This window comes from Phyllostomus hastatus, unplaced genomic scaffold (genome assembly GCF_019186645.2).
Source record: "Phyllostomus hastatus isolate PE091 unplaced genomic scaffold, TTU_PhHast_1.1 phas_contig_210, whole genome shotgun sequence".
Classification (NCBI taxonomy): Eukaryota; Metazoa; Chordata; class Mammalia; order Chiroptera; family Phyllostomidae; genus Phyllostomus; species Phyllostomus hastatus.
Window position 1 is genome coordinate 3,393,449 of NW_025333737.1, and position 13,776 is coordinate 3,407,224.

General features: G+C 46.9%; 1 protein-coding gene across 17 annotated transcripts in view; it reads left to right on the forward strand.

Annotated features, from left to right (window-relative positions):
• The first annotated feature begins 6,495 nt into the window (after positions 1 to 6,495).
• MYO18A (myosin XVIIIA) overlaps positions 6,496 to 13,776 on the forward strand; it is a 93,123-nt gene continuing 85,842 nt past the window's right edge. For 4 of the 17 annotated variants that reach the window (XM_045836498.1, XM_045836502.1, XM_045836503.1 and 1 more), the window contains exon 1: positions 8,964 to 9,052. The gene's annotated coding sequence lies outside the window, so the exon portion shown is untranslated. Of the gene's footprint in view, positions 6,634 to 8,959; positions 9,053 to 13,776 lie in introns of those variants that run through there. The other 13 variants (XM_045836511.1, XM_045836514.1, XM_045836512.1 and 10 more) reach the window with 9 other exon arrangements.

The following is a 13,776-nucleotide window of genomic DNA, read 5'->3' on the forward strand; positions in this document are numbered from 1 at the left end:
GCACAGAAAGAGCCCCACACTGTGTGTATACCAGTGCCGCAATCAGGCTGCTCACGCAGAAAAGGGCTAACATATACTCCAGGCCGTCAAGAGTTGTAAGGCAATAGCTAGGCTCTTAAAAGAATGTTTGTGGTAAAAATATGCATAACGTAAAATTTACCATTTTAACCATTTCAAGTGTACAATTCAGTGACATTACATACACTCACAGCGTTGTACGACCATCCCTGCTATCCATGTCCAGAACTTTTTCACCATCCCTAACAGAAACCCTGTACTCATTAAACAGTAATTCCCCATTTCCTCATCACCGCCCCCCCCCCCAGCCTCTGCTAACCTCTGCTCTGCTTTCTGTCTCTGTGAGTTTGCATATTCTAGGTACCTCGTATCAGTGGAATCACAAAATATCTGTCCTTCTGTGTCTAGCTTCTTTTGCTTGCGGTAATGTCCTCAAGGTTCAATCAGGGTGTAGCACGTGTCAGAATTTTCTTCCTTTTTATGGCTGAATAGTATTCTTTTGGATATAAATGCCTCCTTTTGTTTACCCATTCATCTGCTGATGAATAGGTTCTTTTTATTCTTACACTTCTAGTAAGACGGTCATATTTTTTATGTTTTAAAGTAGCATTTCAGAGACAACAGGTCACCGTGTGCTTCCTGAAGAAAGGCTGCACTACTTATGAAGTATTCTTGCCAAAAAAAAAAAAACCCTCAAAGCTGTTCAGTCTTCTAGATCTATCTACCAATTTATAGGAAATAGAGAAGTCAGATCATCATCTTAAACTACACCACGGGAGTGCAATCAGCAAAGCCTGGACTGTGGAAAATCTACAGCATAAAGCATCTCGTTTCTCCAACAAGTGTTACTGAGGGGAAAAAGAGACCGAAGAGAAACCTGCAAATTAAAAGACACTCGATAGTCACGTCAACTGACTATGGTGTGTAAATACTGATTCGAACAAACAAGCACTTTTCAAAAAGGCATTTACGGAGCTAAGTAGACATTTGAACATTGATTACTTGAGGGTATTAAGGAGTTATTGTTAAGCAATTTTAGGTGTGACAATAATATTATGGTTTTGTCTAAAACAGCTCTTTCTTTTAGAGAGGCGCACCTGAAGTACTCTCAGATGAAGTGACACGATATCTGAGTTCGCTTCAAAATTATGCTGGTAGGAAGTGTAGTTAAAACAAGATTCCCACAAGTTGATAACTATTGAAGTTTTACAAAAGATACTCTGGGGTTTGTTATATTATTTTGTTTACTTTTGTATGTTTGAATTTCCCCCCCATAAAACGTGTTTTGTATGTCATTTCAGAGATGAGCTCCTTTATTTTAGGCTGACCTTCAGCAGGTACTCTCTCCTGAGAATTTCACTTTTAAGTTTCCTGGAGAGAGTCTCCACTCACACGCCAAGCTCCTAGGCAAAGGAATAAAGGATCTTAAACTAATAGATGCATCTGGGAAACGATATTCAAGGTGTGCTTTTGTCACTTGAACACTCGCTATCAGGCAGATTTGCAATTCGACAGGCTCTGTAAAAAGCTGGCTTGCTAATTTGTGATCCTTTTTGGAGGGTCATGTTGTGGTAGCTTGCCATGGGATAAGAATCATCTCACATGCTTTACATTTGCCGTTTCTTTTAAGGCTCCCAATAACTTTGACACCTGTTATTAGCAGCCCTCATTTTACAGATGAGGAAGTGGAGGGTCACATGGTAACATCTGTTAACCGCTTACTATGTGTTCAGTACTGGGCTAATAATTGCTTTAAATGAATTTGCTCATTTTATCCTCTTGCACCCTTAAGAGGCAAACATTTCATTGTCTCCATTTTATAGATGAGGAAACTGAAGCTTGGAGAGGCTAAGGAATTTGCTGGCAGCCGCTAGACCAATTTGCCTCTCAGCGTGGGGCCCCAGAGTCCATACACTGCCCACTTGTCCCAGCACACAGCCCCGCAGAGTGGTTTAGAGCACGTGTTCTGGGCTGTGCTGTTGGTTAGCCATGTGGCCTTGGGCATATGGTATTTTAAAATACATATATTTTAAAAAATATATGTATATTCTGGTATTGTGTGATTTTAAAAATATTTTATTTATTAATATTTAGAGAGAGGGGAAGGGAGGGAGAAGAAGGAGAGAAACATTGATGTGCAGGAGAGACATCCATCAGTTTCTTCTTGCATGCCCCCAACCAGGGACCAAACCCACAATCCAAGTAGGGGCCCAGACTGGGAATCAAACCAGCAACCCTTCGCTTTGTGTAACAATGCCCAACCAAGTGAGGCACCCAGGTCAGGCCTTGCATGAATTTAGTTATTTTAATTTTTGTTTTTTCAATTAAAGTTTATATTCAGTATTATTCTGGATTAGTTTCAGGTGTCAGGCAAATTATTTCATCTTCCTAAGCCTAGTTTCTAACCTGCAAAATGAGAATAATAACAGCAACTTCTCAACTGGATGATCATAAGGATGAAATGAGATGCCTGTCAAAGTGCCTGGCCCATAGTAAGGACTCAATTAATGTAAGTGATATTTACTATTATTATTATTATTTTATTTTCTCTTTAAGGGGACTTCTCATTAATGTCAGATTTCTTTAGGAGCTTAGGAATGCTCTGGAAAACTGGCCTTTCCATGGTCATTTGTGCTATTTTATGTGGGCACTGCTTTGACATTTTCCCATGAGCGGGGAAAGATGCATTATTTTTACTTTTACTTAGAGCAAGGGCAGGGATTATTCTGACCTTTGGGAAGTAAAAGACTAAATGCCAAGTGATTATGAGCCAGAGCCATTGTGGGTTTTGCCCCAGTGTTTCAATCTTCCCTGGTCTCTGAAACTGGTTCCTGGTTTGGGCTAGAGGTGCGCCACTCCATGAGTGCCCTAGATGTGGGCACACATGAATAAAACAGGTCAATATGCCTACTCATTCCCTGCCATGATGTAGGGAGAAGAACATGGGCTTTGCAGTCTTGGGGACATCCTGACTCGGCCACTCACAGGTCGTATCCGAGTCCTGAACCTGTCTGTGCTTTAGTTTCCACAGCTGTGAGTTGCGAAAGATAGGATGATAAAGCTAACAGTTACAGAATGCTTATTATGTGCTGGGCACTGTTCCTTTTATATATTAGCTCATTAAATTTTTAAAACATTAATAAGCTACTTTTAAAGCAATTACAGGTTCATAGCAAAATTGAGTGGAAAGCACAGAGTTCCCATACAGTCAAAGGCTACAGGGTTCACCCTCGGTATTGTACATTCTGTGGGTTTGGGCAAATGTATAATGGCATGTACCCATGCTTGTAATATCATAGAGAGTAGCTTCGCTGCCTTTAAAATCTTCTGTGCCTATTCATTCTTCCTTCCCCCCAACCCCTGACAACCACTGATCATTTTGTCTCCATAGTTTTGCCAGTTCCAGAATGTCATAGAGTTGGAATGATATAGCCTTTCCAAATGGACTTCTCTCACTTAGTAACATGTCTTTGAGGTTCCTCCATGTCTTTTCATGGCTTGATAGCTTATTTCTTTTTAGTGCTGATAAGATTGCATTGTCTGGATGCACCATAGTTTACTCATTCAGCTGCTGAAGAATATCTTGGTTGCTTATAAGTTTTAGCAATTATGAATAAAGCTGTTATAAACATCCGTGTACAGGTTTTTGTGTGAATATGTTTTCAATTTATTTGGGTAAATAACAGGAATGCAATTGCTGAACCGTATGATAAGAGTATATTTAGTTTTGTAAAAACATGCCGCGCTGCCTTCCGAAGTGGCTGTACCATTTCGCATGCCCACGAACCATGAAGGGGAGTTCCTGTCAGTCCACGTTCCTGCCAGCATTTCGTGTGGTCAGTGTTCTGGCTTTTGGCCGTTCTCACCGGTGTGTAGTGGTGTCTTGCTGTTGCTTTAATTTGCAGTCCCCTCTATTTGCCATCTGCATAGCTTCTTTGGTGAAGTGTCTATTCAGGTCTGGCTCATTTTTAAATCAGATTGTTTTCTTTTTTCTTTTTAAAGATTTTATTTATTTATTTTTAGAGAGGGAAGGGAGGGAGAGAGAGAGAGAGAGAGAGAGAGAGAGAGAGAGAGAGAGAGAGAGAGAGACATCAGTGTGCGGTTGCTGGGGGTTATGGCCTGCAACCCAGGCATGTACCCTGGCTGGGAATTGAACCTGGGACACTTTGGTTCCCAGCCCGCGCTCAATCCACTGAGCTACGCCAGCCAGGTCAGATTGTTTTCTTATTGTTGAGTTTTAAGAGTTATTTGAATATTTTGGATAAGAGTCCTTTATCAGATGTATCTTTTGCAAATATTTTTTCCCAGTCTGTGGCTTGTCTTCTGATTCTCTTGATGTTATCTTTAGCAGAGAAGTTTTTAATTTTAATGAAGTCCTCATTACCAATTCTTTCTTTCATGAATCATGCCTTTGGTGTCGTAGGTAAAAATATCATTGCCATACCTGGGTCACTTAGATTTCTTCCTATGTTATCTTCTAGCAGTTTTAGTTTCCTGTTTTGCATTTAGGTCTATGATCCACTTTTTTTAAAGACAGATTTTTTAAAAAGATGTTATTTATTTATTTATTTATTCTTAGAGAGAGGGGATGGGAGGGAGAAAGAGAGGGAGAGAAACATCAATGTGTGGCTGCCTCTAGCACCTCACCCACTGGGGACCTGGTCTGCAGCTCAAGCATGTGCCCTGATTGGAAATCAAACCAACAACCCTTTGGTTTGCAGGCCGGCACTCAACCACTGAGCCACACCAGTCAGGGCCTATGATACATTTTAATTTTTGTAAAGGGTATAAGGTCTGTGTCTAAATTCATATTTTTGCCTGTGGATGCCCAGTTTTATTTTTAGCACCATTGGTTGAAAAGACTATACTCATTTAGTTTTCAAAATAACCTTTCAGGCAGACACTGTTACTATCCCCATTTTTCAGTTAAAGAAACTGAGGCACAGAGAGGTTCTATAAGTCACCCAGGGTAATGTAGCTAGTACTTGACGGAGCTAAGATTTAACAAGCAACCTGGTTCTAGAGTCCACACACTCAATCCCTAGCAATAATAGTAATGTCTCCCTCACAGGTTTGTTGTGAGGAAATGAGATAATGCCTAGCACATAGTAGGTGCTCAGGAAGCAGGAGCGATAGTCATTGTCCCACCTAGCCTCCAAGGCTCCACTCAAATGTCTTGTCCTCAAAGTAGCTTTCATTTCAGCCCTAGTCCCCCAACTCCTGTGTGAGCTCCCCAGAGAGAGGCTCCGTGTCTTATTTCTCTGTGTCCCTCACTCTTAGCAGGCTGTCAGTAAATACTTGTTTAATTGAGTTTGGTTGCATGCCATTCCTTTATCCACAGTGCACATCCTGGGTGTGGTCTATTCCTCAGGATCACCCAGCTCATATTCACCTGTTTGCTTCTGAGCCTCTCCCTCCAACTTTCCCACATCTGTCAGGTTGGGCCACCCCTGCCTGGAGAAGTTCCTGGTTGGGCTGTCTATGGAGGCAACTACCCTTGTCTGCTACACCCTTTTTCCTGAACTTTCTCTCCCCCCACCCCTCCAAACCCAAGACATAGCACCTATATTGGAGGCCTGGTCTCTAAATGCTTCTGGCCTTTCTCAGGAAGTCTAAAATTCTTTTCTCACTGGGTAGATCAGCTCACTTGATATTTACAGAACATGAGACCCAGTGAGCAAATATTGTTCTAAAAAGCTTCTGGCCCTGGCTGGTGTGGCTCAGTGGATTGAGTGCCAGCCTGCAAGCCAAGGGGTCACCAGTTAGATCCCAAATAGGAGCACATGCCTGGGTTGCAGGCCAAGTCTCCTGTTGAGGGTGTGTGAGAGGCAACCACACATCGATGTTTCTCTCCCTCTCTGTCTCCCTCCCTTCTCCTCTCTCTACAAATAAACTTTTTAAAAAACTTCTGAAAGGTGTTAATCTTGGCATTGTTGAACTCCGTTGGGGATGAGTGCCACTAAGGCTGTGTTCCCTGGGCCCTGGTACACCCCTTAGGAAACTCCACCGGAGGCAGGTCTCTCTTAGACCAAGCCACCAGCAGCCTGTGGACACCTTAGAGTCCCACTTTGGACATGGCAGGCAGTGCCTGCTTTGGACCGAGCCATCTGGCACCAGCCAGCAGCACCCTACGTCTGCCTCCGCAGAGCCACCCTGGGAAGATGTGGCCAGCAAGATCCAGTTGCTTCCTCTGGACAGCATTACTGTGGGCAGCACCCTCTTGGACACAGCCAGCAGAGTCCAGTGCCCATCTTGTACAGAACCTGTTCTATACACTCAGCATAACCCTAGTGCCTGTCCTGTGGATATATCCAGCAGCCTGTAGTGCCCAGTGCAGACAGAACCTCAGGCAGGACCTCTCAGACACAAACAGCCGTCTCCCAGAGCAGTTCCACGGGCTGCATGGCCCGCTCTAGAGTCGCGCCCAGGCGCTGCCCGGAAGGCCGGGCATTTATCCCCGGAGTCGCCAGCAGGGAGCTCACTTTCGGCTCGGCTTGCGCGACCGCGGGGGGCGGCGCTGCGCTGCGCGGCGCTGCGCTCCAGCCCGGACCGGGCCGGGGCCGCTGGATGCCTCGTCTCCGCTTCTGCTGCCTGCCGGGCGGGCTCCGGCGGCCGGTGAGCGCGGGGAGACGGGGGCAGCCGCCTGGTGGGCCCGGCGGGGCGGAGGGGCGGGCTCGGGACGGGAAGGCGGCGGGGCCCGCCGGCTCCTGCTCCCCCCACTGTCCCCTGGAAGCAGCGGCCCGGACTCCCGGCTCCGGTCTCCGGTCTCTGGTTTGTGGCCACGCCGCGGAGCTCGGCTCCCGAGAGTGGGGGCCAACCGAGAGGGGCAGGGAGGGCGAGCTCCATCACCTTTCGCCAGCGGGGGACGCGAGGAGGCAGGGCAGGGTGGTCTTCAGTTTGGGGGGATGTGGGGCTCGAGGGAGCCCAGGTCGCCCTAAGCTGCGGGATGAAGGCTGCAGCCTCGGGGCTAGAGAGCTTCTCGGGGCCAGGCCCAGGTCCCGCAGACAGAGCAACCCACCGAGGCTCTCGAGGGCAGCCGGGAAGGCGAGCACCTCCACATAGCCCTTTATCCCTCCCAGCGGCCTTCACCCTTTCGCTGCCAGGCCGACAGCGGGCTGCTCTCAAAGGAGCAGCTGCTAGACAGCTGGCTAAACAATGGAGACCCCGCTACCCCAGGCCCCCTCCCCTTGGGACAGAAGATGGGGTGGGCGGGTGAATGGTAGGCTTTGGAGATTAGGGAGTGCAGGCTGTCCCCTGTGACTGGCTGCTCACCTCACCTTTCCCTGTAAAGGGGTGGGGTGTGTGTGGGAAGGTTGGACAGCCTGCCCCAGGCCTCTGGGAGAGACAGCCCTAACGCCCCGCCCTGCTAACCTGTCATGCCAGTTGTTTCAACAATGGGAAGGGGAGGTGGTAAGGTTAGCTGTCCCCCACCAGCAACCGCGTGTTGGGGGGTTGCTGCTTGGTACCAAGCCTAGTGAGGAGTGGATCATGTTCCTGGCTGAGATAAGGCCTACAGGGACACACCACACATTGGGGCTTTGTTGTGGGGTTGGGGGTGTCACCCTGTTGCAAGGCACATGTGTCCTGCTGATTAGTTGGAAAGGCTGCCAGCCAGAATGAGCAGGGGGGTGGGGAAAGGCATCCAGTTTTTTAGCAGGTACTCCTTTTGCCTGGTTTGGCATGTGTTTGGCAGTGTCCTCATGGTTTGTGTTTTTGTAGGGAGCCCTAGACTGATGCTTCCTGGAGGAGCTGTCCTGCCTAGGGCCTTCCTGCCCTTAGATGATCCCCCAAAATTATGGAATTAGATTCCCTCTCCCCTACACCTTGCCAATGACTTGGGCCGGTTTGCATGGATTCATTTGATCTTTTGAGTGTCTGGCATGCCTGTGGTTGTGGAGGCCTTGTAACTTCCCTGAAGTGCGAAGTGAGTATGCATGGGGCCGCGCCGGAAGGGAGGGAACGTGTCCAGGCAATTAAGAGCAAGATCACCTTAGCAAGACATTGACTCCAGACAGGTTCATGCTGACTTTCTATGGGCATATCAGGTCTGGAGCCCTTTTGGGGGGCTAGTTGGTGTCCCATTGTCATGGCAATGGGTCTGGCCTTGCCTAACCGGTCCCCACCCTTTTGGTTCAGAGGCTATTTTCTACTTAGGGATACTGAAAGTTGCTCTCCAGAGGTCTCTGGCTTCCTGACAGACCTCATTGCTCTTTGTCAATGGCCTGCTACCTCCTCGGCTTCCCCTCTGCCTTTTTGTGATGAGGTCTTTCCAGGAAACATCTTCCTGATTGCTGGACACGACTGGTTATATATAGCCTTGGGTGGAGGTGTGCTTGGCCATTTGGGGTTGGGGACATTGGAGTTGGGGCCTCAATTCCAGGAAGACAGTATGGAAAGCTATTGTGTTAGGAGTTTCGGAGACTGAGAAGGGCTGTAGGTGGGCATGGGAGGGATAGAATGCTGGTGGTCACTTCCTTTGGGAGCTTTGAACTTTGAACATTCAATGACCTGGTGCCTGGCAGCTCCGAGCATCTAGTTTGTTTACTCATTCCCGGTCTGGCTCAGGTGCCAGGGCGTGTGCCTGAGGGCTTCCTCCCATGCCCCAGGCTCTCCTCAGCTGCCCTTACTGATTGTGTCCTTCCTGACTCCTGCCCCATCCCCTCCGCCTCACTCCCGGGCAGCCTGGGCAGCCAGCCTCTTGCCTGGAGCTTTCTTCACTGGTCCAGCTTGAAACTGCTCACTGTGGGGTGCACATGTCTTCAGAAGTTGGACCTGAAAACTCCGGGGTCCCTCAGAGGCAGGTACCTGAAGGCGGACTGGGTGGGGCCGAGCTGGTGCTTGTGTGAAAGGGAGAATCCACCCTCCTCGGGTGGAGCAGGGGTTACTGGAACTAGGGAAGGCTTGACGCTGGCTTGCTGTGTCACAGGTCTCCTAGGCAGCAGCGCTGTTCTTGCTCCTTCAGACCAAAGGTCTGTCCCCTGCCAGATCTCCCTCACCTGGAGTGGATACCACAGACTGGAACCAGAGCATCCATGTGAGCAGCGTCCTGTCGGCTTTGGGCCCCATTCCTTGTCCCAGGCCTCTCCTGGGCATGGTGGGTAAAGCTGAGGTAGCTTAAAGGTTTGAGGGGATAAGAGGGCCCAGCCCACTCTGTGCTGTGTAACAGATTCCCACAGGATGTGGGTTGGGGGCTTGATGGAGCTTTTAAGTTTTGCTTTGGATCAGGCCTCGGAGTGCTTTAAGATCTGTTCACTGCACCTCAGCCCCCATCACCACTTTCTGAGGTGGACTGAATTAGAGGGTAGGGTGGGGCAGTGGTAGGAGCTAGATGGGAGGATGGGTTGGAGACCTGGAAAGCCCCTTCTCCCTTACTTTTCTGCCCTTGCTCTGGAGATGGGAATTGTGTGGCTCATAAATTATCCACATTCCTTTGACATTTCAAATAGCTTAGAGTCAGGCAGCAGATTAAATTGTGGACCGTCGATTTTATAGGGCCCAGGGCCCTTCCTCTCTGCCAGGTACTTTTATTTCTCTTGCTAGGGATTATTTTTATTATACTCTGATATTCAGAGATGTTGGATGAGGGCTCGAGGTTACACAGCAAGTCAGAGGCAGACCAAGATTAGAACCTGCAGTTTGTGTTGAGCAGAATCTCTCTCCAGCAAAGTCAGGGACTTGGGGCCAACTCTAAACTCTCAGACCCATGGGCATTTTATAGTTGAAATAGCTGAGGCCTAGAAAGGGGACAGGACTTCTCAAGGTCACACAGAAGGCGGGGTGGGGATGGCAGTGTTAACTGAGTTCAGTGAGCGCCCAGCAGGCTGCGGCAGGTTCCCCGAGAGAGACGGAGGAGTTGCACCTAGAAGAGCAGCAGGGGACTTAGCGGGCTGCTGGCACCTCTCCAGCTCACCTTTCTCCTGGGGCCTGTGGGATCTGCGTTCCAGAGGAGACAGGAGGTGGCTCTGGGCTTAGGCTACGCAGGGCCCTGCTGCCTGGAAGGACAGGGGGCTGCCGGTTCCTGGCTCGTGGGCAGGCAGAGAAGGGAGCGGGGAGCCGGTAGGCAGGCAGGCGGGCGGGCTAGGCAGGCAGGCGGGCGGGCGGGCGGCTGATGTCATGTGAGAAGCGTGCAGCCTGAGTGAGGGAGCACACCTGGAGCCAGTAAGCTCCGTGTGACCTGGCGGTGAGTCACGGGGCTCTGCGGAGCTCAGCAGAACCCGCCAGGAGAAGCTCGGCGGCGGCTGCAGGGACAGGCGTCACCCTGTGCCGTTCAGGCTGGGGCCACGGGGCTCAGCCAGGTGATCTTCGGGCCCCACTGGGGCCCTTTTGCAGTCTTCGGTGGGCCAGCTCCGAGATAAAGGCCTTGGGGCTGTAGGAAATGGCCACTCAGGGAGGTCAGAGGCCAAGGGAAAGAGGCCGGCTCTCTTGGGAAAGCATTTCCTTTGTATTTATTTATGAGTGTGGTCCGGGCTGGGGTGGGGGGATTGACCCTTTTAAGTATCCACCCACAGCAGCCAAGTCTTGGGATTCTAACGTTATAGTTTCCATTTCCTGGGGTTTCTACTTTGCCAGCTGCAGGGTGACCCATTTAAATCTGTCCCCACTTAAAGCCACAAGACAACAGTAAGACCTATTTTAACCAAGTCCCCCAATCACTGAAATTGTTTCAAGGCATGAGAGGGCAATCTTGAACTTACTGTTGCAAACCTTGTTTACAGCTTTAATGCTAACTGGATCGCTTACCGTATTGTCAGACCTGTCTTTTTTCTTTTTCTTTATTTAAAAAAGAATATTTACAATCACAAAAGTAATATGCTGAAAAAAGGTTTAATCTGCAGGAAGTGCCCTAGGTCGAAAGTGTTACCCCTTTTTGCCATTACCCCACAGGCAAAAGCTGCTGATAAATGTTTGCAATGGATCTTTCCAGACTACTTTTCAAAAGTTTGTTATATATTTTTATGTATATTTATAGCTTAAGATATTGTTACATAAATACAGTTTTATATAAATATTAAAATATATTTTCTGTAAAAAATAAAGAACATGCACAAAAGTAGAAGAAAAACTATATATAATCCCACTGTCTAAAGCTGTAGGCTTAAATACACACACACACACACCTACCAGCTAAATGTTCTTTTTTTTTTTTTAAGAATTTATTTATTTTTAGAGAGAGGGGAAGGGAAGGAAAAAGAGAGGGAGAGAAATATCAGTGTGTGGGGCCAAGAGGTTGCCTCTCCTGCACCCATACTGGGGACTTGGCCCACTATCTAGGCATGTGCCCTGACTGGGAATTGAACCAGTGACCCTTAGGTTTGCAGGCCAGGGCCCAATCCACTGAGCTGCACCAGCTAGGACTAAATGTTCTTATTGTAAAGAATTAAAACAATACAGACAGCATACAAGTCTGCTTTGACCGTCCTAAAATCCCTCTCTTACAAAGAGCACACATTTTTTCTATGCATATGCAAATATTATATATAATATACTTATGTATATTCACACATATACATAGTTTTTAAAATTTAGTAAAAATTACATACTATCTGACAACTTGCTTTTTTCACTTAGTAATATAGTCTAAAATCTTTCTAGGTCAGCATACACAAATCTACCTCATTCTTTTTAGTAACTACTCAGTTCTATAATTTAGCTATTAACCTAGTGATGGGCCTTTATAGTGAAGAATTTTGCTACCACAAACAATGCTCTAAAGGTTAGCCATGTTTATTGTGGGAATATATCTACAGATGTCCTGTAAGAGGAATTGCCCCATCAAAGAATATGCACATTTGAATGTTTTCATAGGTGCCACCAACTTGCCTACCTTATACCAATTTACACTCCCACCAGCACATATGAAATGACCTGCTTCCCATCCTCTAATTGATTGTTATTACTAATCTTGGTAGTTTTTTATTGAACTGCCAAGCGAACAATGGTGTACCTCTTTTATCTCACATGTCTGAATATTACTGAGGTGGAGGACCTGTTCGTGCCGGTTGCCATTCGTATTTCTGCATCTCTGCGTTGCCTGTCCTTGTCCCTGGCGGTACCCATATGGGGCCTCTGGACGTGCGCCTGCGTGGTCCGGGTGGCCATGAGCTCGCTGGATTGCCGTCGCTTCTTCGGGCTTTCCTCTCTCTATACAACGGTCCTTTCCAGCATTGAGATTTTTATGTCTACACTCATTTTAGTCACACCTGTGCTGACAGTCATTTGTGTACTTTACTATCCCCTCTACCCATTTGGATGGCAAGAGTGTGTCCTGCTTCTGCTGGGTAGCATCCTTGAGGGCTTCCTCTGGGCTAGGCATTATATAAAAGGCTTCTTCACTTCATATTTCACTTAATTCCCATGCCTTATGTGGTAGGCACTATTATTATCTCCATTTAAGAAATGGGGAAAATGGAGGCACGGAGGCCTCAAGAGCCTTGCCCAAGGTTACATAGCTGTTAGCTTGAATTTGGTCCCAGGTTTGTTACCTGACATCTGAAATTTAAACTCTTTCATTAGTTTTATTTATCCTATATCCCTTGCATTCAGTAGGTGCTTGATACACACTTTTCCTTAATATTTTATCACAAAGCTCTGCAAACATTTAGAAAAGTTAAAGAATTTTATAAAGAACAGCCCCCACTTTCTAGATTCTACAATTAACACTTTACTACCCTTGCTTTATCACATATTTATTCCTTGATCCATCCATGGCTCATCTTCCATTTTTGATGCATCTCAAAGTAATTTGTAGACATCAGTATACTCTGCCCCAAATACTTAAGCATACATATTAGCTGGAGTTCAATATTTCTTTACAGTGTTTTTCTTTTGAGTGACTATCTCACACAATGGAATGCACAGACCCACGTGCACTATTTGAAGACTGCTGATGAATACATACACCGCCAATCCAAACTTCTATAGAGATACGTAGCACAAGCATCACCCCAAAAAGTTTCCTCATGCCCTTTCTCAGACAACCCCCACCCCCACCTCCCAGAGGAAATCACTGTTTTGATTTTTTTCCGCCTTAGGTTGGTTTTGCCTATACTAGAACTTCATACAAATAATACAATACTAGTATGTACTCTTTTGTCAAAGGCTTCTTTTACTCTCACTTGACAGTGTTTTTTCGATTCATCCCTCTTACGTGTATCAGTACTTGCTTCCTTTTTATTGCTGAGTAGTATTCCATTATATGAATATGTAAATTGTTTCTCCTGTTGGTGAGCTGACAGATGCATATGGAGTTGAATGGCTCTTGCCCTCAAAATGCTTTCTCTCTTAAAGTGACAAAGCAGTTGAATTGACTGAGGTGATTGTATTTGGCTTTGATTTTGAAGCTAGGAGTCAAAATGATTTAGGTACATACCCTACTTTACATACATACCCTAACTTACATGCATACTTTTTCGTCACTTAACATTAGAAAGGCCTGGCTGGTGTAGCTCAGTTGATTGAGTGCGGGCCTGAGAACCAAAGGGTCACTGGCTCACTTCCCAGTCAGGGCACATGCCTGGGTTGCAGGTCAGGTCCCCAGTACGGGTCGTGTGATAGGAAACCACACATTGATGTTTCTCTCCCTGTCTTTCTCCTTTCCTTCCCCTCTCTCTAAAAATAAATAAATAAAATCTTCAAAAAATTAGGAAGGCCTTCTGGAGTAGGGTGGAGTGAGAAAGGTAGAAAAGAAGGTCAGACAAACTATAAGGTTTCCTTCACTGAACAGAATAAGAGATGAAGGGGAAGCAGGTAGAGATTGCA